General features: G+C 50.1%; 1 protein-coding gene across 3 annotated transcripts in view; it reads left to right on the top strand.

Annotated features, from left to right (window-relative positions):
* Positions 1 to 21217, top strand: part of LOC140386757 (syntaxin-1A) — a 428170-nt gene that overhangs the window by 274398 nt on the left and 132555 nt on the right. The gene's annotated exons all lie outside the window — the stretch shown is intronic.

The raw sequence follows: 21217 nt of genomic DNA on the forward strand, positions 1-21217 counted from the left end.
TCTTATGCTGTCCATGACTTCCTTTGTCAGCCATGGATGCCTTGTCCACCCCTTAGCATGTTTCCTCCACCTTGAGATGAATTTCTGCTGTGCCTCCCGAATAACCCCCAAATATCTCTGCCATTGCTGTTTCACTGTCTTCCCTGCCAGGCTCCCCTTCCAATCAACTCTGCCCAGTTCCTCACTCATGTCTTTGTATTTACCTTTATTCAGTTGTAATATACTGACTTACTACATACAAGAAAGAGGGAACAGATAGACATATAGTGAAGACCTGACGTGAGGGGCACGATTATAACACCATGTTGCACCCTCGGCCAATCTGGCACACTGGGTGCATCGTGGGAGAGGCGCCGGTCACACAGCCTCAGGCGCGTCATCCGACTCCCAGCGATGCCCAGCGCAATCTGGATCACGCCCACTCTGGGCATGATCCAGATAATATTTAAATGAGCCATTAGACTCACTTAAATATACACAGCCTAGTTGAGGCCGCATTCTCCCGGCTCTCGGGAGTCACCCGCTGCTCCGACAAGGCCTCACCCGAGTGCCAATTAGTCCTGGTCTCCACAAGCGGCAACTCTGAGGATCTTGGAGGCCATTAGAGCTCCCCCGGTGATTGGAGATAGGGCAGAGTAGTACCCTGGCACACTCCTTTTGTCGTGGAAATCATAATAAAGACAAATTCCTCGAGGTTCAATTTAAGGAAATTTATTTACACAAATATATTTGCGGAGAGAGAGTGTTCTAGCTGCAAAGCCAGTGCACTGCACTCTGAGATTCGATTGAAGAATGCATATTTTTGTAGTCTGATATAACAGCTTGAAGTAAACAGGCATGTTTATATTAGATAGACCTTGGAAAGTAGGTAAGATGAAATACATAGTACGTATGTTCTTGCCCTTGGCTAAAAACAACTCGAGTACACATTTTGTTATCTTTCGGAGGACAATGTGTTTTCATAATAAGGCCGAGACCAGAATATTAAGCAGTATTTTGTTTATGTTACCTGATCTACTTATTTTAGTCCAAGAGCAGTGTTGAACTGTAGTCAAGCATTTCCCAGCATGCTTCTAGGTTGGTTTATGTTAATTTCCCTTCCACAATTCCCTCCTTGTTGATCTTTTGATCAATACCTTTTAGTAAATGATCGTGCCTCAGTAGAGAAGGCTGGATTATAATGTAAGGGGAACGGACGTTTGACAGTTCCCTGCATGTTATGAGCCTGGTAGCAAGGAGGCAAGGTGGCGAGGGCTGTTCTCCCGTGTTAGTACAATAAAAATATATTTCGCAACATTAAAACAGTAACCATACGACAAACAAGATTACAATGGCGATTATAATCCAGAACATAATCCTCTGTCCTGACGATCCTAACCACCCAAAGCCAAAGTCCCATCCATTATTTTCATTTAATCTTGTCACCTCTCTACAAATGTGATCCACCAGATTATCAATTTTTTCTGAGTTATCAGGGATGTACGTGCAACAGTCACTTGCAATCAGGGCACAAGTACCTCCCTTTTCAGCTAACAAGAAATCGAGAGCCATTCTATTCAGCAGGGCAACCACTCGTATAGCACCCATCTCAGTTTCTATCTGGTTAACAGCTTCTGCAGTGTCATTAGCTGCCTGCTCAAGGATGTCTCGTAGTTTGCGTAGTTCGTATACATTAGTGGCTATTCCTAATGGTGGTATCATTATTCCCAGCATTTGTGCCCATGTCATAATACTTTGTGTCGTCCTATGATGGGGATGGTCCTGCAATTGCTGAATGTGATGCACATAAGTGACTATGTATTCCAAGTAGCAGGAGCCTTCCCAATTTTCTGACATGGCCACAGATAAAATACGTGCCGTTATATGCGGTCAGGTTTCTTTTACTATCAGTCATCATTAGTCTAATCGATCCCCTTCCCAGGAGCCTCCACTAGTTTGATTTTCAACTCCTGACTAATCAAAGATGAATAGCCCTTTAGCTGTAAGGTGGGACATAGGGGGTTGCCAATTCAAGGTCTGATCACACTGACTCGTGCCTACTGAATGGGTCCCATATGTTTTATGATTCTTAAAGCATAGACTTCCTTTTGGGGCTCCAGTATAATTGGGAAGGATCAACCAGGGTGGTTGACATGTTACATTTTTTTTAAAAATATATTTTATTAAGATTTTTTAACAACACAATTTTTTCCCCTTACAAACAATAACCCCCCCCCCCCCCCCCCCGTAACAAAATAACACAAAATCGCACTGAGCAAGATATTATACATGGCAAAATGGTATATTTACATAGCTTTATACACTGGCTCTCGCCCGCACGTGCCAGTTTCCCCCACCCTCCATGTTATCTCCCGCTCATCCATCCCCTGAAACAATCTCTCGTTCCCCCCCCCCCAGGGTTGCTGCTGCTGCTGACCGACCTTCCTCTAACGCTCCGCGAGGTAGTCTAGGAACAGTTGCCACCGCCTGTAGAACCCCTGCGCAGACCCTCTCAAGGCAAACTTAATCCTCTCCAGCTTTATGAACCCAGCCATGTCGTTTATCCAGGCCTCCAGGCTAGGGGGCTTTGCCTCCTTCCACAATAGCAAGATCCTTCGCCGGGCTACTAGGGACGCAAAGGCCAGAATTCCAGCCTCTTTCGCCTCCTGCAGTCCCGGCTCATCCACTGCTCCGAATATTGCTAGCCCCCAGCTTGACTTGACCCGGACTTTCACCACCTGAGATATTGCTCCCGCCACTCCTCTCCAGAACCCCTCCAGTGCCGGGCATGACCAAAACATGTGGACATGGTTCGCCGGACTCCCTGAACACCTTCCACATCTGTCCTCTACCCCAAAGAACCTACTCAACCTCGCCCCCGTCAAGTGCGCTCTGTGAACCACCTTAAATTGTATCAGGCTGAGCCTGGCACATGAGGAGGAGGAATTAACCCTACCCAGGGCATCAGCCCAAAAACCTTCCTCGATCGCCTCCCCCAGCTCCTCCTCCCATTTACCCTTCAACTCTTCTGCTAGGGCTTCCCCCTCTTCTTTCATCTCTTGGTGTATTGCCGAAACCTTGCCCTCCCCGACCCATACACCCGAGATCACCCTGTCTTGAATTTCTTGTGCCGGGAGCAACGGGAATTCCCTGACCTGTCGCCTCACAAAAGCCCTCACCTGCATATATCTAAATGCATTTCCCGGGGGTAACTCAGACTTCTCCTCCAGTGCCCCTAGGCTCGCAAATGTCCCGTCAATGAACAGGTCCCCCATTCTTTTAATCCCCGCCCGATGCCAGCCCTGGAACCCCCCGTCCATCTTCCCCGGGACAAACCGGTGGTTACCCCTGATCGGGGACCACACCGAGGCCACCACCAGGCTCGTGGTATACTTTGATGGCGAGAACGGCAGCGGTGCCGTCACCAACGTCGCCAAGCTCGTTCCTTTACAGGACACCATCTCCATCCTCTTCCATGCCGCCCCCTCTCCCTCCATAACCCACTTGCGGATCATCGCCACATTTGCTACCCAGTAGTAGCTCCCTAGGTTTGGCAGCGCCAGCCCTCCTCGGTTCCTACTGCGTTCCAGGAACCCTCTCCTTACCCTTGGGGTCTTATTCGCCCACACAAACCCCATAATACTCCTACCTACTCTCTTGAAAAAGCCCTTGGTGATCACGATGGGAAGGCACTGAAACACAGTCAAACACCTCGGAAGGACCACCATTTTGACCGAATGCACTCTACCCGCCAACGAAAGCGGCAACATGTCCCATCTTTTGAAGTCCACCTCCATTTGGTCCACCAACCTCGTCAGATTCAATTTGTATAGGGCCCCCCAACTCCTGGCTATCTGGATCCCCAGATACCGAAAACTCCCCATCGCCCTCCTCAACGGTAGGTCCCCAATCCCTCTTTCTTGGTCCCCTGCCTGTAATACAAAAAGCTCACTCTTCCCTACATTGAGCTTATAGCCCGAGAACTCCCCAAACTCCCTCAGAGTCTGCATGACCTCCACCATCCCCTCCATTGGGTCCGCCACGTACAGCAGCAGTTCATCCGCATATAGCGACACCCGATGCTCTTCTCCCCCTCGGACCACCCCCCTCCATTTATTAGACTCCCTCAATGACATGGCCAATGGTTCGATCGCCAATGCGAACAACAGGGGGACAGGGGGCACCCCTGCCTCGTTCCTCGGTACAGCCGAAAGTACTCCGACCTCCGCCGGTTCGTCACCACACTCGCCACCGGGGCGCTGTAAAGGAGCTTAACCCAGCTAATAAACCCTCCCCCGAACCCAAACCTACGCAACATCTCCCAGAGGTACTCCCACTCTACTCGGTCAAAGGCCTTTTCCGCGTCCATAGCTGCCACTATCTCCGCCTCTCCCTCCTCCGACGTCATCATTATCACGTTTAAGAACCGCCGCACATTTGTATTTAATTGCCTGCCCTTTACGAATCCCGTCTGGTCCTCGTGTATCACCCCCGGTACACAGTCCTCAATCCTCGTGGTCAGCACTTTTGCCAATAACTTAGCGTCCACATTGAGGAGCGAAATCGGCCTGTACGATCCACATTGCAGTGGGTCCTAGTCTCGCTTCAGAATCAAGGAAATTGTCGCCTCCGACATTGTCGGGGGCAGGGTCCCCTCCTCTCTTGCCTCGTTAAAGGTCCTCACTAGTAGCGGGGCCAACAGGTCCACATACTTTCTATAGAACTCCACCGCGAACCCATCCGGCCCCGGGGCCTTCCCCGCCTGCATACTCCCCAGACCCTTACTCAGCTCCTCCAACCCGATTGGTGCCCCCAAACCAGCCGCCTCTTGCTCCTCCACCCTCTGGAACCGCAGTTGGTCTAGGAATCGTCTCATCCCCTCTTCCCGCCCTGGGGGCTGGGATCTGTACAGCTCTTCATAGAAGGCCTTGAATACATTGTTTATTTTCGTTGCACTCTGAACCATGGCTTCCCCTCCATCTTTGATTCCCCCTATTTCCCTCGCTGCCGTCCTCTTACGGAGCTGGTGTGCCAGCATCCGACTGGCCTTTTCCCCGTACTCGTAGGTCGCCCCCTGCGCCTTCCTCCACTGTGCCTCCGCCTTCCCCGTGGTCAACAGGTTAAACTCTGTCTGGAGCTGTCACCTTTCCCCAAGTAATCTTTCCTCCGGAGCCTCTGCGTATCTCCTGTCCACTCGCAAAATCTCCCACACTAACCTCTCCCTTTCCATGCCCTCTGTCTTCTCCCTATGAGCCCTGATGGAGATTAGCTCTCCCCTGATCACCGCCTTCAACGCCTCCCATACCACCCCCACTCGCACCTCCCCATTGTCGTTGGCCTCCAAGTACCTTTCAATACACCCCCTCACCTTCCCACACACCACCTCATCTGCCAGCAGTCCCACGTCCAGCCGCCACAGTGGGCGTTGGTCCCTCTCCTCTCCCAGCCCCATTTCCACCCAGTGCGGGGCATGGTCCGAAATGGCTATAGCCGAATACTCCGTCCCCTCCACCCTCAGGATGAGCGCCCTGCCCAGAACAAAGAAATCTATCCGGGAGTAGGCCTTGTGCACGTGGGAAAAGAAAGAGAATTCCCTGGCCAGCGGTCTTGCAAACCTCCATGGGTCTACTCCCCACCCCCCCCCCACCCCCCATCTGATCCATAAACCCCCTGAGCACCTTGGCCGCCGCCGGCCTCTTTCCCGTCCTTGATCTGGAGCGGTCCAGTGCTGGATACAGCACTGTATTGAAATCCCCTCCCATTATCAGTCCTCCTACCTCCAGGTCCGGGATGCGCCCCAACATGCACTTCATGGATCCAGCATCATCCCAGTTCGGGGCGTATACATTTACCAACACCACCCATGTCCCTTGCAACCTACCACTCGCCATCACATATCTCCCTCCATTATCCACTACGATAGTCTTGGCCTCAAATGACACATGCTTTCCCACCAGAATTGCCCCCCCACCCACCCCGCCGACTAGCCATCTCCTTTTCTGGGCCAATCCCGTGTCCGCGTCTCCCTCACCCTCCAGTCCCCCAACCGGGGGACCTCCGTCCCGACCACCTCTTCTGTGTCCCATTCCCTTTCGGCCAGTGCAGCAGCAACCCTTTTTCCCCCTCCCTCCCCCCCTTGCCCCCCTCCCCCCTTGCCCCCCCCCTTCCCCCCTCCCCCCCCTTCCCCCCCTCCCATACCCCCCCGCTAGATCCCTGTCTAGCTTTTTTGCCCCCCCCCCCATATCACTCCCGTAAGTCAGCTGACACCTGCTGACCCCGGCTTCCCCCGCCATCCCTTTGACCCCCCGTGTGGGAGTCTCCCAATCAATATACGTTCCTTTGTTCCCCTTCCCGCCTTTCTTCCCGCGCGTGGGAAAAGAACCCCGTGCTTTCCAAAGCCTGCCCCGCCCCCTCTGCCGCAGCTCCTGTCGCGCCCTTGTCTCTCTCCCCCAGCCCATATAACATTCCGTGCGCGTGATTGACCCCCTATATACAATAACCATCATACTTCAACCCTCAAACACCCCCCACCCTCTCAAACCCTCAATTAGAGTCCAACTTTTCAGTTAGTATAAAGGTCCACGCCTCTTCGGGCGTTTCGAAGTAGTGGTGTTGGCCATTATGTGTAACCCACAGTCGCGCTGGCTGCAACATTCCACATTTCACTCCTTTCTGATGCAGCACCGCTTTGGCCCGGTTGAAACCCGCTCTCCGCTTCGCGACCTCCGTGCTCCAGTCCGGGTATATTCTGATCTCTGCATTGTCCCACTTGCTGCTCCGCTCCTTCTTGGCCCATTTCAGGACCCTCTCTCTGTCCGTAAACCGGTGAAATATCACCACCGTCGCCCTTGGCGGCTCATTTTCCTTGGGCTTCCTCGCCAGCATCCGGTGCGCCCCTTCCAGCTCCAGCAATCTCGGGGGGGCCTCCGCGCCCATCAGCGCCCTGATCATTGTGCCCACATATGCCGTGGCATCAGCCCCCTCCACTCCTTCTGGGAGACCCAGGATCCTCAGATTATTTCTCCTCAAGCTGTTCTCCAGGTCTTCGAGTCTTCCCGCCCACGTCTTGTGTAGCGCCTCGTGCTGCTCCACTCTCACCGCCAGGCCCAAGAGCTCGTCCTCATTCTCACTCACTTTTTCCTGGATCTCCTGGATCTTCACCTCGTGGGCTTTCTGGGTTGCCCCCAGTCCTTCAATTATTGCCAACATAGGCGCCACCATCTCCTTACGCAGCTCCTCGAAGCAGCGCTTGATGAATTCCTGCATCTCCTCTTTGTCCCCGGCCACCGCCATTTTGCTTGTTTTCCCTCTCTTCTCCCGCTGCTCCAATGCCACTTTTTTGGCCGTTTCGCTACGGGTCTGGTCCATACAAGTTAGTAGGGGACCTCTCTCCTCTCTTCCCCACGGGTTGGCTGTGAAAAACGTTCCGTTGGGGCTCTTCTATCGAGCCCGAAAGTCCATGTTCGCGGGAGCTGCCGAATCGTGCGGCTTAGCTCCGCATAGCCGCAACCGGAAGTCGACGTGTTACATTAAACCTAGGCCCCCACCATTCCTCAAACCTATTCATATCGTATCCAGCTAATCTCCAATCAAAAATATTCTGTGTATCTTCACCATATCCTGTACTATTTTGTCTTGGAGCCTATTCTGCTATCTCTTTACTGATGAATGGGATAGGTCGCCCAGGGAAGCTCTCTCCCAAGCATCTGGGAATTTGTGTACAAACCCAACAACTCGATTTGTTTACCCTCTGCGTATGAGTGAGACATTTATATTAAGGTGTTAGTTTGCAGTTTACCCTCTACATGATGTTGGATTAGTATGATAATATAAAAACATCAACGCTGTCATTCTCTTCAGGTCAGCGTTTCGCTAGTACTCTAAGTTTCATATGATGTAGTTTACACGGGTTGCGTGGATCCCATCTGACTTTTCTTTTACTTTAATGGCTGTTCGGGTTGTTAGCAGCACTTGGTAGGGTCCATTCCACCTAGGAGAAAAGGAATCTTTGTTTAGTGCTTTCACATATACTTGATCTCCAGGTTTAAAGGGTGTGTATTTCCCTCTTTTGGATGCATCTGAGCCTGTTGCACCTTTTTTTTTTAGTGGTTTCACACATGGCCTGGGCATATTTTAGTGATGCCTCATCTGCCCATATTAAGGCTACTGCCACTGGAGTCATTGGGGATTTAGTTCCAGTTGTAATGGGACGTTCCATTAATGTCTCATACGGGGTTAAGCCCGTATTACGGTTTCTCTGATTTATCAGGGCATACATTACTATGGGTATGGCATCTGGCCAAAGCAGCCCATTTTGTTGACACACTTTTGTATCTGCAGTTTTAATTATTCCATCCGTCCTTTCCACCATTCCTGAAGATTGTGGCTGATATGGGATATGCAATTTCCAATCAAATCCCATGGCTTCTGTTAGGGCTTTGGTCAATTTGCTAGTGAAATGAGTTCCCCTGTCACTGTTAATACCTATTGGTATCCCAAACCTAGGTATTATTTCCTTTAACAGAATATTTACCACTACTCTAGCATCATCTCTTTGGTTGGAAAAGCCTCGACCCACCGGGAAAACATGCCCACTATCACCGATTATTCCTTTGACAAATCACACATGTGCGGGCTACTGTTTCAATTGTTACCGTAATACCTCGAGCATACCATTGTTGACATGTGGCATGTGTCATTCCTCCTTTGCCCACATGAGCTTGCCCATGGGCAAGGCGACATAGTGGCAAAACCAGACTTCTGGGGCATACTGAGCGGGTATCTGGGTGGATCCAGATTTGATGATTCGCTTGATAGCAACTTGCTTTTAGCCAAGAGCGATGCTCCTGTAGGGAGGCTTGCTCCTGTGCCTGTTTTAACTTTGGTTCTGTTATGGTGGATGGAAGTTCAACTGCAGCCGCTTGCAGTTGTGGCTGCTGTTTGAGAGCCAATTCCTTTGCTATTTTATCAGCAAATCTATTGCTGCATGAGACTTCATCGTCTGCGGTAGTATGCGCTTAAAACGGCTATCTTGCTGGCCAGCTGAACAGCATCTAGTAAATCTAAAACCAATTTAGCATGTTTAATAGGTTGGCCGGAGGAAGTTATGAATCCCCTGTTTTTCCATAATTGGCCAAAATCATGTACTACCCCAAAAGCGGATCGGGAATCAGTATAAATATTGACTGTTTTATTTTTAGCTAGAATACATGCTTTAGTAAGGGCAAACTATTCTGCCGCTTGAGCAGATGTTCCTGAAGGCAGAGCAAAAACTTCCACTATCTTGAATGGAGTTACTGTTGCATAGCCGGCCAGGAGGGTCATATCATTTGGTCGGTTTGCTGACCCATTGGTGAAAAAGATGATGTCTGGATTTTCTAGTGGGTGACTCAATAAATCAGGTCAAGGGGTTGTGGTGGCTTCAACCACTTGTAAACAGTCATGATCATACATATGTTCTGCTTCCGAGTGCGCGGGCAAGAGTGTTGCAGGGTTGACAGCTGGCGCTCGCTTGTAGATAAAGTTGGTTTTAGAGAGGATTACTTCATACCCAGTGTGTTGAGTTGCAGTAAAATGCTGCGTTGTGGATGAATTAAGCAGCAGCAAAACTGATTTTTTTTTCTACTATGGCTGCTGCTGCTCTTAAGCAATTTGGCATACCCTTTACCAAAGCACATAGGACCACTGAGTAATAGGCAAGGGGTCTTTTCCCTCCTCAATGTTCTTGCACCAGGACCCCTGTTGCAAATCACCCTGCTTCATTCACATAAAGAGTAAAGGGCTTGCTGAAATTAGGAAGTCCCAAGGCAGGGGTGCTAATCATGGCTTGTTTCAAATTACGAAATGCTTGCTCCCTCTCTGGGATCCAGGTAACAACTGAAGGGGCGTCCTGTAGGGTAGCCTTGCACAGTACTGCGTCCATCTCCTATAGCCCAGCATCCACTGCCTGCAATAGCCCACCATGCCAAGGAAGGTAAGGGTCTCCTTTCCGTGCGCGGAGTTGGAACCCTTGCTACAGCCTGTATTCTTTCAGACCCAAACCTCCGCTGTCCTTGCTGCAGCTGAAATCCCAAATACTGAACTGTCTCCTGACAGAATTGCAATTTGTCCATTGAGACCCTATGCCCTCTTTCTGCCAGATCTGATAACAAAAGGATATTCTGTTGACAAACTAGCCCCTCCCTCTGAGGCTATCAATAAATTGTCATCATATTGAGGGAATGTTGACCCTGCAGACAACTGGCACTCGTCCAAGTCTCTTTTAATACTGTTAATTCCGATATGTAAAGCAAATAGATGTTGACTTTCCGGGTGCAATGGTATGTAGAAAAAGGCTGAGAAAGTATCCGTTGTTGGTGGTAGAGAAGACAAAATGACATTTGTGTCTGGCACCAATGGAGCAATAATGAGAACAATTTTATTGATGGCTCTAAGATTTTGCACAAACCACCACTCGTTGTGTGTTCCTACCTTTGGAATGGGGAGTATACGGGTGTTACAGGGCTTTGTGTTCTCTTCAGCACCCCTTGCTGTAATAGTGCATTGATCACTCCCTCTATCCCTTTTTCTGCTTCCGGTGCCAACCTGTATAGTTTTAAGCAGGGCAGGGCAACTTTCTTCTGTAACTGCAACCTATGCACTGGGGCAGAATGTACTTTCCCAACATGATTTTTATGTTGGGCCCATAGATGTGGCAGTACCTGGGCCAGGATTGAAGGGAGTAAATGCTGGCTCTCTCGGGGAGGTTGTTGTCTTTCAAATATAGCTCCTCTTTCCAGGTCACTTTGCCCTCCTGTTTGCCATAAAATTCTATCAGGCCATTTTGTCCGTCCATTTCAAAAAAATCCCATGTACTACTTTTTTCCTTTGGCCTCTTTGATCACTTCCCCTATTTGCTTTGCCTTAGCGGGATCTCTTACGGCCAATGTTTTAATGGGGTTCTGAAGTTAAACCCATCCTAAAAAGGTCCCTCTGACTTTGGGTCGACTGTACTAACATTCCTAATCCCACAACACCGAAAAATAAAAAGGAATGATAATGCACTGAGGTCTGCTTTCCTAAGTGACTTTGTGTTTTTAAATCGTATGCGTGCTCATCCTCACGAGCATACCAAGCCATGCAATAGGTCACTATATTCTCTCATCTGGACTCTCAGGTGTTTTAATAGCTGTGCCCAAGGGTCATTAATCTTTTGTAAGACTTCCTGCAGTTTATAAAAAAAAAAAAATCTTTTTTAACAGTGATAATGTAAGGATTAACATTCAGCTGCCAGCATACAACACAGACACAGAGCAATCGGGCGCAGGCTCAGAAGTTATTAAATTTTGTGGCTGGTGAGCTCATATTTGAGACAGTTCTATAAACATTCCATTATCTTTTTTTTTTAAATATATTTTATTGAAATTTTTCGTTCACAATTTTTTCCCCTTACACATCAAACAAAGAAAATTTAACAGTACATGTAACATGTTAACCACACTCTAATAAAAAGTAACTAACCAACATGGTAAACTAATCAATTAACATAAAATGAAACTCCCCCCCCCCCCCCCCCCCCCCCCCCGGGTTGCTGCTGCTGGTCATCTATCTTCCCTCTAACGTTCCGCTAGGTAGTCGAGGAATGGTTGCCACCTTCTGGTGAACCCTTGAGCCGATCCTCTCAGTGCAAACTTAATCTGCTCCAGTTTTATGAACCCCGCCATATCGTTTATCCAGGCCCCCAGTCCGGGGGGTTTCGCTTCCTTCCACATGAGTAAAATCCTACGCCGGGCTACTAGGGACGCAAAGGCCACGACATCGGCCTCTTTCGCCTCCTGCACTCCCGGCTCATCCACAACTCCAAATGAAGCTAACCCCCAGCCTGGTTTGACCCGGACCTTCACCACCTTCGAAATCACTCCCGTCACTCCCCTCCAATACCCCTCCAGTGCCGGGCACAACCAAAACATATGTGTGTGGTTTGCCGGGCTTCCGCCGCACCTCCCACACTTGTCCTCCACTCCGAAGAACCTGCTTAACCTTGCTCCCGTTATGTGTGCTCTATGTAGCACCTTAAATTGAATCAGGCTAAGCCTGGCACACGAGGAAGAGGAATTTACCCTGCTTAGGGCATCAGCCCACAGACCCTCCTCTATCTCCTCCCCAAGCTCTTCTTCCCACTTTCCTTTTAGTTCGCCCACCAGCTCCTCCCCCTCTTCTCTCATCTCTCGGTATATCTCTGACACCTTGCCCTCCCCGACCCACACCCCCGAGAGCATTCTATCCTGGATCCCCTGTGTCGGGAGCAATGGAAATTCCCTCACCTGTTGTCTTGTGAACGCCCTCACCTGCATATACCTAAAGAAATTTCCCCGGGGCAGCTTATACTTTTCCTCCAACGCTCCCAAGCTCGCAAACGTCCCGTCTATAAATAAATCTCCCACCCTCCTAATTTCCAACTGGTGCCAGCTCTGGGATCCTCCATCCATCCTCCCTGGGGCAAACCTATGGTTGTTCCTGATTGGGGACCCCACCAGGGCTCCCAGCACACTTCTCTGTCGCCTCCATTGTCCCCAGATATTTAATGTTGCCGCCACCACTGGGTTTGTGGTAAATTGTTTTGGTGAGAACGGTAGTGGCGCCGTCACCAGCGCCTCTAGACTCGTCCCTTTACAGGACTTTCTCTCTAGTCTTTTCCACGCCGCTCCCTCTCCCTGTATCATCCATTTACGGATCATCGCCACATTGGCGGCCCAATAGTTGTCGCCCAAATTCGGCAGCGCCAGTCACCCTCTATCTCTGCTACGTTGTAAGAACCCCCTCCTTACCCTCGGAACTTTCCCTGCCCACACGAAGCTCGTGATGCTCCTGTCTATTTTTTTAAAGAAGGCCTTAGTGATCAGTATAGGGAGACATTGGAATACAAATAGGAACCTCGGGAGGACCATCATCTTAATTGCCTGCACTCTGCCCGCCAGTGACAGTGGCTGCATGTCCCACCTCTTGAAGTCCTCTTCCATTTGTTCCACCAGTCGTATCAGATTAAGTCTGTGCAAGGTTCCCCAGCTCCTGGCTATCTGAATCCCCAGGTATCGAAAGTTTCTTTCCACTTTCCTTAAAGGCAGGCCATCTATCCCTCTACTCTGGTCCCCAGAGTGTATCACGAAACGTTCACTCTTCCCCATGTTAAGCCTATATCCCGAGAAATCTCCGAACTCCCTCAATATCTGCATGATCTCTGTCATCCCCCCCACTGGGTCCGTCACATACAACAGTAGGTCATCCGCGTAGAGTGACACTCGGTATTCTTCTCCCCCTCTAATCACCCCTCTCCATTTCCTGGAGTCTCTCAGCGCCATGGCCAGTGGTTCAATTGCCAACGCGAACAGTAATGGAGATAGCGGGCATCCCTGTCTTGTTCCCCTGTATAGTCGGAAATACTCCGATCTTTGCCGACCCGTGACCACACTTGCCGTTGGGCCCCCAAAGAGGAGTTTGACCCAGCTAATAAACCCGTTCCCGAACCCGAACCTCCTCAGCACCTCCCATAGGTACTCCCACTCCACCCTGTCAAATGCCTTCTCTGCATCCATTGCCGCCACTATCTCTGCCTCCCCCTCTACTGGGGGCATCATTATCACCCCTAATAGCCGTCGCACGTTGACATTTAGTTGTCTCCCCTTTACGAATCCTGCCTGGTCTTCTCTGCACCACCCCTGGGACACAGTCCTCTATCCTCGATGCCAGCACCTTTGCTAGCAATTTGGCGTCCACATTTAATAGTGAAATCGGCCTATAGGACCCGCACTGCAGCGGATCTTTATCCCGCTTCAAAATTAACGATATCGTCGCCTCCGACATTGTCGGGGGTAGACTCCCTCCTTCCCTGGCCTCGTTACAAGTCCTCACCAACAGCGGGGCCAGCAGGTCCACATATTTTCTATAAAATTTCACCGGGAACCCATCTGGTCCCGGAGCATTCCCTGCCTGCATGTTCCCCAGCCCCATGGTAACCTCGTCCACCCCAATTGGTGCCCACAGGCCTTCCACCTCCTGCTCCTCCACCCTCTGGAACCTTAATTGGTCCAGAAACTGCCGCATCTCCTCTTTTCCCTCCGGGGGTTGGGACCTATAAAGTCTTTCGTAAAAGGTCTTAAACACCCCGTTTATCTTCCCTGCTCTCCGCACTGTAGCTCCCTTTTCGTCTCTAATTCCCCCTATCTCCCTCGCCGCTGTCCTCTTTCGCAGCTGATGGGCCAACAGGCGACTAGCCTTTTCCCCATATTCATACCTCATCTCCTATGCCTTCCTCCACAGCACCTCCGCCCTCCTGGTGGTCAGAAGGTCGAACTCCGTCTGGAGTTGTCGTCTCTCTCTGTACAGTCCCTCCTCCGGGGTCTCCACAAATTCTCTGTCCACCCTTAAGATCTCCCCCAGTAATCTTTCCCTTTCCTTGGCCTCTGTTTTCCCTTTGTGGGCCCTGATGGAGATCAGCTCTCCTCTGACCACCGCCTTTAGTGCTTCCCATATCACTCCCACTCAGACCCCCCCGTCGTCATTGGCCTCCAGGTACCTCTCGATACATCCCCGCACTCTTCCACAGACTCCCTCATCCGCCAACAATCCCACATCTAATCGCCAGAGTGCACGCTGCTCCCTCTCCTCTCCTAGTTCCAGGTCCACCCAGTGTGGGGCATGATCCGAAATAGCTATGGCTGAATACTTAGTTTCTTCCACCCTCGAGATCAACGACCTTCCCAAAACAAAAAAATCTATCCGGGAGTACACCTTATGAACATGGGGGAAGAAGGAGAACTCCCTGGCCCTCGGTCTAAGAAATCGCCATGGATGCACTCCCCCCATTTGGTCCATAAACCCCTTAAGCACCTTGGCCGCTGCCGGCCTTCTTCCGGTCTTAGATCTGGATCTATCTAACCCTGGGTCCAGCACGGTGTTGAAGTCTCCCCCCGTTATCAAGTTTCCTACCTCCAGGTCCGGTATACGTCCCAGCATCCGCCTCATAAATCCCGTAGCATCCCAATTCGGGGCATATACGTTAACCAACACAACCTCCATTCCCTCCAGCCTGCCACTCACCATTACATATCTGCCTCCACTATCTGCTACAATGCTCCTTGCTTCGAATGATACCCGTTTCCCCACCAGTATGGCCACCCCTCTATTCTTTGCATCCAGCCCTGAATGGAACACTTGTCCCACCCATCCTTTCCTTAACCTAACTTGGTCCGCCACCTTCAGGTGCGTCTCCTGGAGCATAGCCACGTCTACCCTCAGTCCTTTCAAGTGCGCGAGCATTCGTGCCCTTTTAATCGGTCCATTTAGGCCTCTCACGTTCTACGTGATCAGCCTCACTAGGGGGCTACCTGCCCCCTTCCCGTGTCGACTAGCCATCACCCTCTCTAGGCCAGTCCCACGTCCGATTCCGCGCTCCGACTCGTTCCCCAGGTGGCGCATTCCAGCCCCGACCGCCCTTTCTTTAGCCAGTTCATCTTTGATTTCTGCAGCAGCAACCCAGTTATCCTCCTCTAGCGTGATTGCTCCCCCCATATTACTTCCGCAAGTCAACTGACTTCAACTGACCCCGGCTTCTCCTGCTCACTCCTTGACCCCCCCCCCCCGCCCCGTGTGGGGCCTTGCGCCTATCTTCCCGCCATTATCTGTCTGGCGCGGGAACATCTCTGTAGCTGACCCGCCCATTGTGGCGCAGCTCCCTCTGCCACCCCACTCCCATTCCTCATCCTCCCCCTATGTCTCTTCTTTCCCCCCCCCCCCCACCGGCGCCCACGTTTCTTAGTGTCCCCCCCTTCCCAATTTACATCTCTATATACATCGACAGTGACATTTCCCTCTAATATCAGTCCCTCAGTTCCGATCCAATTTCTCATCTTTAATAAAGGTCCATGCTTCTTCTGCCGTTTCGAAGTAGTGATGTCTCTCCTGGTACGTGACCCATAGTTGCGCCGGCTGCAGCATCCCGAACTTCACCTTCTTCTTGTGTAACACCTCCTTGGCTCGATTAAAACTCGCCCTCCTTCTCGCCACCTCCGCACTCCAATCCTGGTACACCCGTACCACTGCATTCTCCCATCTACTACTCCGTACCTTTTTGGCCCATCTCAGAACCACTTCTCTATCATTCAAGCGGTGAAATCGCACGATTGTCGCCCTAGGTGGTTCTCCCGCCTTTGGTCTCCTCGCCGGGACCCGATGAGCCCCTTGATCGGGCCCCCATGTCGCCTGGGCTTTCTCCGCCGCCATCTTGCTTCTTTTTCCCTTCTGTCCCTATCGTCGAGGATTCCTCGCGATGTAGCCGCCGCCGCCGATATTTTTCTCTTTCGTTGGGGGGGGACTCCCTATTAGCTCACCCCACACCGGGTTTCGTCGTAAGAAAATTTCCCGTTTGGGCTCTTAAAAGAGCCCGAAGGTCCGTTGGAGCTGGAGCCGCCGAAACGTGCAGCTTAGCTAGGCATCGCCGCAACCGGAAGTCAACATTCCATTATCAATACAATGTATTACCGCTCCTAATTTGCAGAGTGCCTGTCTGCCTAATATGGGAAGGTGTCGCTAGGTGGGTGCATCCTTCCTGGGGGTTAAATGCTTCTTGGCCCCTTGCATGATAGCCTCTTTCCCTCTATTTACTAACCAGTGTTCGAGGGACTCATTTCCTTCATTCAAATGATTATCATTATTGAGAACCCAGCCCCCATTTATGCCGGGTGGGACTGCAATCCCATCCGTCAAAGCTGGCCAAGATGCACCATAAGAGTATTTTAGAAGCAGCAAAACATCCCCTGGGAGGGGGCTATAAATAGCACACATTTAAGTCAATTTCCAATGATTGATTTTATAGGCATTAGCTATTCTTAGAGATGTATATTTTTCTTTGTCAATTCAGAAAAGGTCAACTGTCTGCAGAAATGGTTAATGTTCCCTGCAGAACCTAAGGGGGTGGAGAACTTGGAATGATGCCATTTACACCTTTTCACGTAATCTAAAAACTTATTCATAGTCAATTACTTTTATTCATAAAGGCACTTTCTTTTAAACTGATTTTAATTTCCATATGTTTCAATACATTAGAGAAATCTCAACAAAAATCACTTAAATTATAATCTCCTGACTCACAATGACAGACGATAAAAAATACAACCCACTTAGCACTTCATGCTTTGACTAAAATTAATTGGTTAAACAAAACACACCGATTCTCACAGCTCACAAATATCACAGTTAACCGTTAGCCTTATCGCACGGCTACAGACAAATCTGAATTCCCTTTTTCTGCAGGAACCCATCTGTTACGCTTTTACCTTGATCTTCTATTTACGTTTACTCCCCTGTTTTTTTTTCCGAGAGGGGTTCAGCTTCATTAGATTCCTATGTGGGACATATAGGTTTTCCTACCTCATTCCGTTGCTTTACTATTGTTTCTTTTCATTTTCTTATACATTTTGACTCCCTTATCTGTCCTCTATAAGGAATTCACCTTCTTTCTCGCTCTGAATATCTTTACCGAGGCTTCGGGACGACCTGTGAGGGAGTGTCGAGTTTATTGCTTATCGTTCCTTCTGCAAAACACTTTAGAACATATAACAATAACAACGACCGCGGACATCATTTACAAATACTACAGGGAGCGCACATCAGTGTTTATCCTTTCACGACCCTCAAAGTCTTTTTCTTTTAAATTTTAGTCTCTAAGGCACCTTTTTTCTTCCCATGCAGCCATCGTTAATTTATTAATTAAGATAACTCATCCTGGCCAGTAATTAAGGCTGCCGAGCAGCAGACCCCCTTTCAGCTGGGGTCGCACTATGGCTCTCTCCCTTTCAGCTGAGAGAGTCCTGTTTAGAGAATCGTTTCGGGGTTCACGTCCCGTTAAATTAGGGAAACTGCAACGACTATGCCAATTTGTCGTGGAAATCATAATAAAGACTAATTCCTCGAGGTTCGATTTAAGGAAATGAAAAAAATGAAAATCGCTTATTGTCACAAGTAGGCTTCAAATGAAGTTACTGTGAAAAGCCCCTAGTCGCCACATTCCGGCGCCTGTTCGGGGAGGCTGTTACGGGAATCGAACCGTGCAGCTGGCCTGCCTTGGTCTGCTTTCAAAGCCAGCGATTTAGCCCTGTGCTAAACAGCCCCAAATTTATTCACACAAATATATTTGCGGAGAGAGAGTGTTCTCGCTGCAAAGCCAGTGCCCTGCACTCTGAGATTCGATTGAAGAATGCATATTTTTATAGTCTGAAATAACAGCTTGAAGTAAACAGGCATGTTTATATTAAATAGACCTTGGAAAATACGTAAGATGAAATATGTAGTACGTATGTTCTTGCTCTTGGCTAAAAACAACTCGAGTACACATTTTGTTATCTTTCAGAGGACAATGTGTTTTCATAATAAGGCCGAAATCAGAATATTAAGCAGTATTTTGTTTATATTACCTGACCTACTTATTTTAGTCCAAAAGCAGTGTTGAACTATAGTCCAGCATTTCCCAGCATGCTTCTAAGTTGGTTTATGTTAATTTCCCTTCCACACCTTGGCACTGCCAATCTGGCACCCTGGCAGTGCCCAGTTGGCACTGCCAGCATGCCAGGTGCACTGCCAGGGTGCCAGACCAATCGCACCAGGGTTGGCACTGCCAAGGGTCAGAGCCTGAGGGGCGCCATGCCAATGAAAAGGGATGAGGGGGGGTAAGAAGGGTGGAGGGTGTAAAGTGGGGTTTATGGGCTTCATAAAGGTTGGGGAGTCTGAAATGAGGGGCCGTCGGCAACTCCATTGCAGGGTATTCTCACTTGAGGGGGCAGGGGCATAATGCCCGTGTCTGTGGTGGGTGGCATTGCCCTTGGGGGCGGGGGGGGTGGTTGGATGAGGGAACCTCAAGCCCAGAACGTGGCACCCTTTCAATATGACACCCCGATCTCTGATGAGCTGGTCTCGCCAGTGAGTTCGGCTCCCAACTGCTGAAAAAGTTTCCAAGTGTGGGCTATACCGGGAAGAAACTTCCCACGCGCCAAAAAAATGACTGAGGGTGTGATTTACCGGCCGCATGCCAGCAGAATCAGGACAGTAAATGTCACGAGAGGCTTCTTCCGCATTTCCCAATGGTCATGACACGAAGCGAGATCTCGCGAGTCGTCATGATTTGGATCCTGCCCACAATGGGCGGCATCCAGATTTGCATAGTTAAGTGACCTTACGTGTTCACTTAGCTATGCCGACACTGGATCTAACCGGCACCCAGGTTCTATCGGCCTCACCGAGGAGACTCCTGCCAGGGTCCGATTAGTACTGATCCACGCATATATGGACCAGGCAGGATGGCACATGGAGGGTTTCCCAGGCCATTGGCGACTGCAGGGTGGTTAGGGACCGGGCAGGGTGGAACCTTGTCTCTCCCTCTGGCAACCGGGCAGCTTGGCACTGCCAGTTTGGCACCTTAGCTCTGTCACCCTGGCACTGCCAAGGTGCCTGCATGACACTGCCAGGGTGTCTGGGTGGCACTGCCAAGGACCAGGGCCTGAGGGGGACTATGGCCATGAAAGGGAGGATGAGGGTGCTATGAAGAGTGAGGGTGTGAAAGGTGGGGATGAAGGGGCCTCCGAAAGGCTTGGGGGGGCCCAAACGGGGTTTGGGGAGACCTGAAAAGGGGTGCCCTCACCGGCGCCATAGCGGGGTATCCTCACTTGGGTGATGGGGTAATGCCCATATGTGTGGGGGGTGACATTGCCCATGGGGGAGGGGTGTGGGAGACCCTCTAGCTCACTTTGGGATTGGGTTCCCTATCAAAATGGCGGCCTAATCTCGGAGGAGCCAGTCTGGCTGGCGAGGTCAGCTTCCCAGTTATGAAAACATTTTTGAAGTGTGGGCGATACCAGGGAAACACTACCCAAGTCTTAAAAAATGACTTGAGTGTGGGTAAATAGCAAAGTGGACTCACCGACAAAGCCAGCGGGAAACATCCAACCAAAGCTGTCCGAAATGACAAGTTAGAAACTTTTCCATTAAATTCGTGTGGGTGAATACATGTCTGAATCTCACCCAAAAAGCCGGCGGGAAGCACTCCGCCCAAACTCATCCAAAAAAGACACTTAGAAATTCTTGGGGTGAATTGTGTCCGAGATATATATACTGGGAGTGTAACCAACTGGTCATATTTGGCAGGAATGTGGCTGGGTATAAACAGTGAGTGATATATGTTATAATTGGTGAGGCTGTGATGGTGCACACATTGATGCATAGTCTTGCATTCGAAATGAGTGGTTTGTGGTTCTGCTCCTGGGATGTCAGTCACAGTTTTAGTCGTGTAAAAGCAGGGTGCAAGCGCAAGGATATTGTCCCGTTGCTAGTGTGTCATGTTTAGCTGCCAGTGATAATATGTGCTGATTGATAATCAGCTTTAATCTAATAGACATGGCTTCACAAAGTAAAATATCACTTAGTGTCATTGGGTGTTCCTCATTAAATCATTCAGCACAGAAAAGAAGAACAAATTTGCTTTTAGTCGCATTTTGCATGTCCTCGGGATGTCTCAAAATGCTTCACAAGTAATTACTTCTGAGATGCAGTCATTAGTGTTATGCAGGCAAATGCAGCAGCCAATTTGCACACAAGGCCCCACAACCTGCAGAGCAGATAATGTCCAGCTAGCCTGTTATCTTTGCTGGTATTAGTTGAGGGAATAACATTGGCGAAGACAGCAGGGGATCTCCCTGTTTTTCTGTGAATGTTAGCATGACATTTTTTTTCCCAATAACATAAACATGCCGCTGTCGCTGGGTGAGATCCATGTGCGCATATTTGAATGAGCTCTTAGTCTCATTCCAACGTGCGCTCGCCCCAATTCACCAGCGAGGCCTTAACCGGGCACCGTTCGGTACTGGTTCACAAAGTCATGAACCAGTCGTGATGACACCTCGGGAGGTCGGGGTGCGGGGGGGCTCTCACTGGGGAGTTGAGGCACCCGAGTGGTTGGGCACTGGGAAGGGTGGCATCCTGACACTCACCTGCCTCTTGGGTACCTTGGCACAGCCACATGCCAGTGGTGCTTCCAAGCTGACAAGGGCACTCTCAGGGTACCAGGTTGCCCATGCAGGGATCGGGCCTTGGGTTGGGGGGGGGGGGGGGGGGGGGGGGGGCTTGCCCATAAGATGTGAGATGTCAGGACCCAAGAAAAGGTAAGTTGGGTGAAGTGGTCCTGGGTCCACAGAGCAGGGGTGGGGGGTAAATTAAA

This window comes from Scyliorhinus torazame, chromosome 12 (assembly GCF_047496885.1).
Source record: "Scyliorhinus torazame isolate Kashiwa2021f chromosome 12, sScyTor2.1, whole genome shotgun sequence".
In the NCBI taxonomy this organism is placed as follows: Eukaryota; Metazoa; Chordata; class Chondrichthyes; order Carcharhiniformes; family Scyliorhinidae; genus Scyliorhinus; species Scyliorhinus torazame.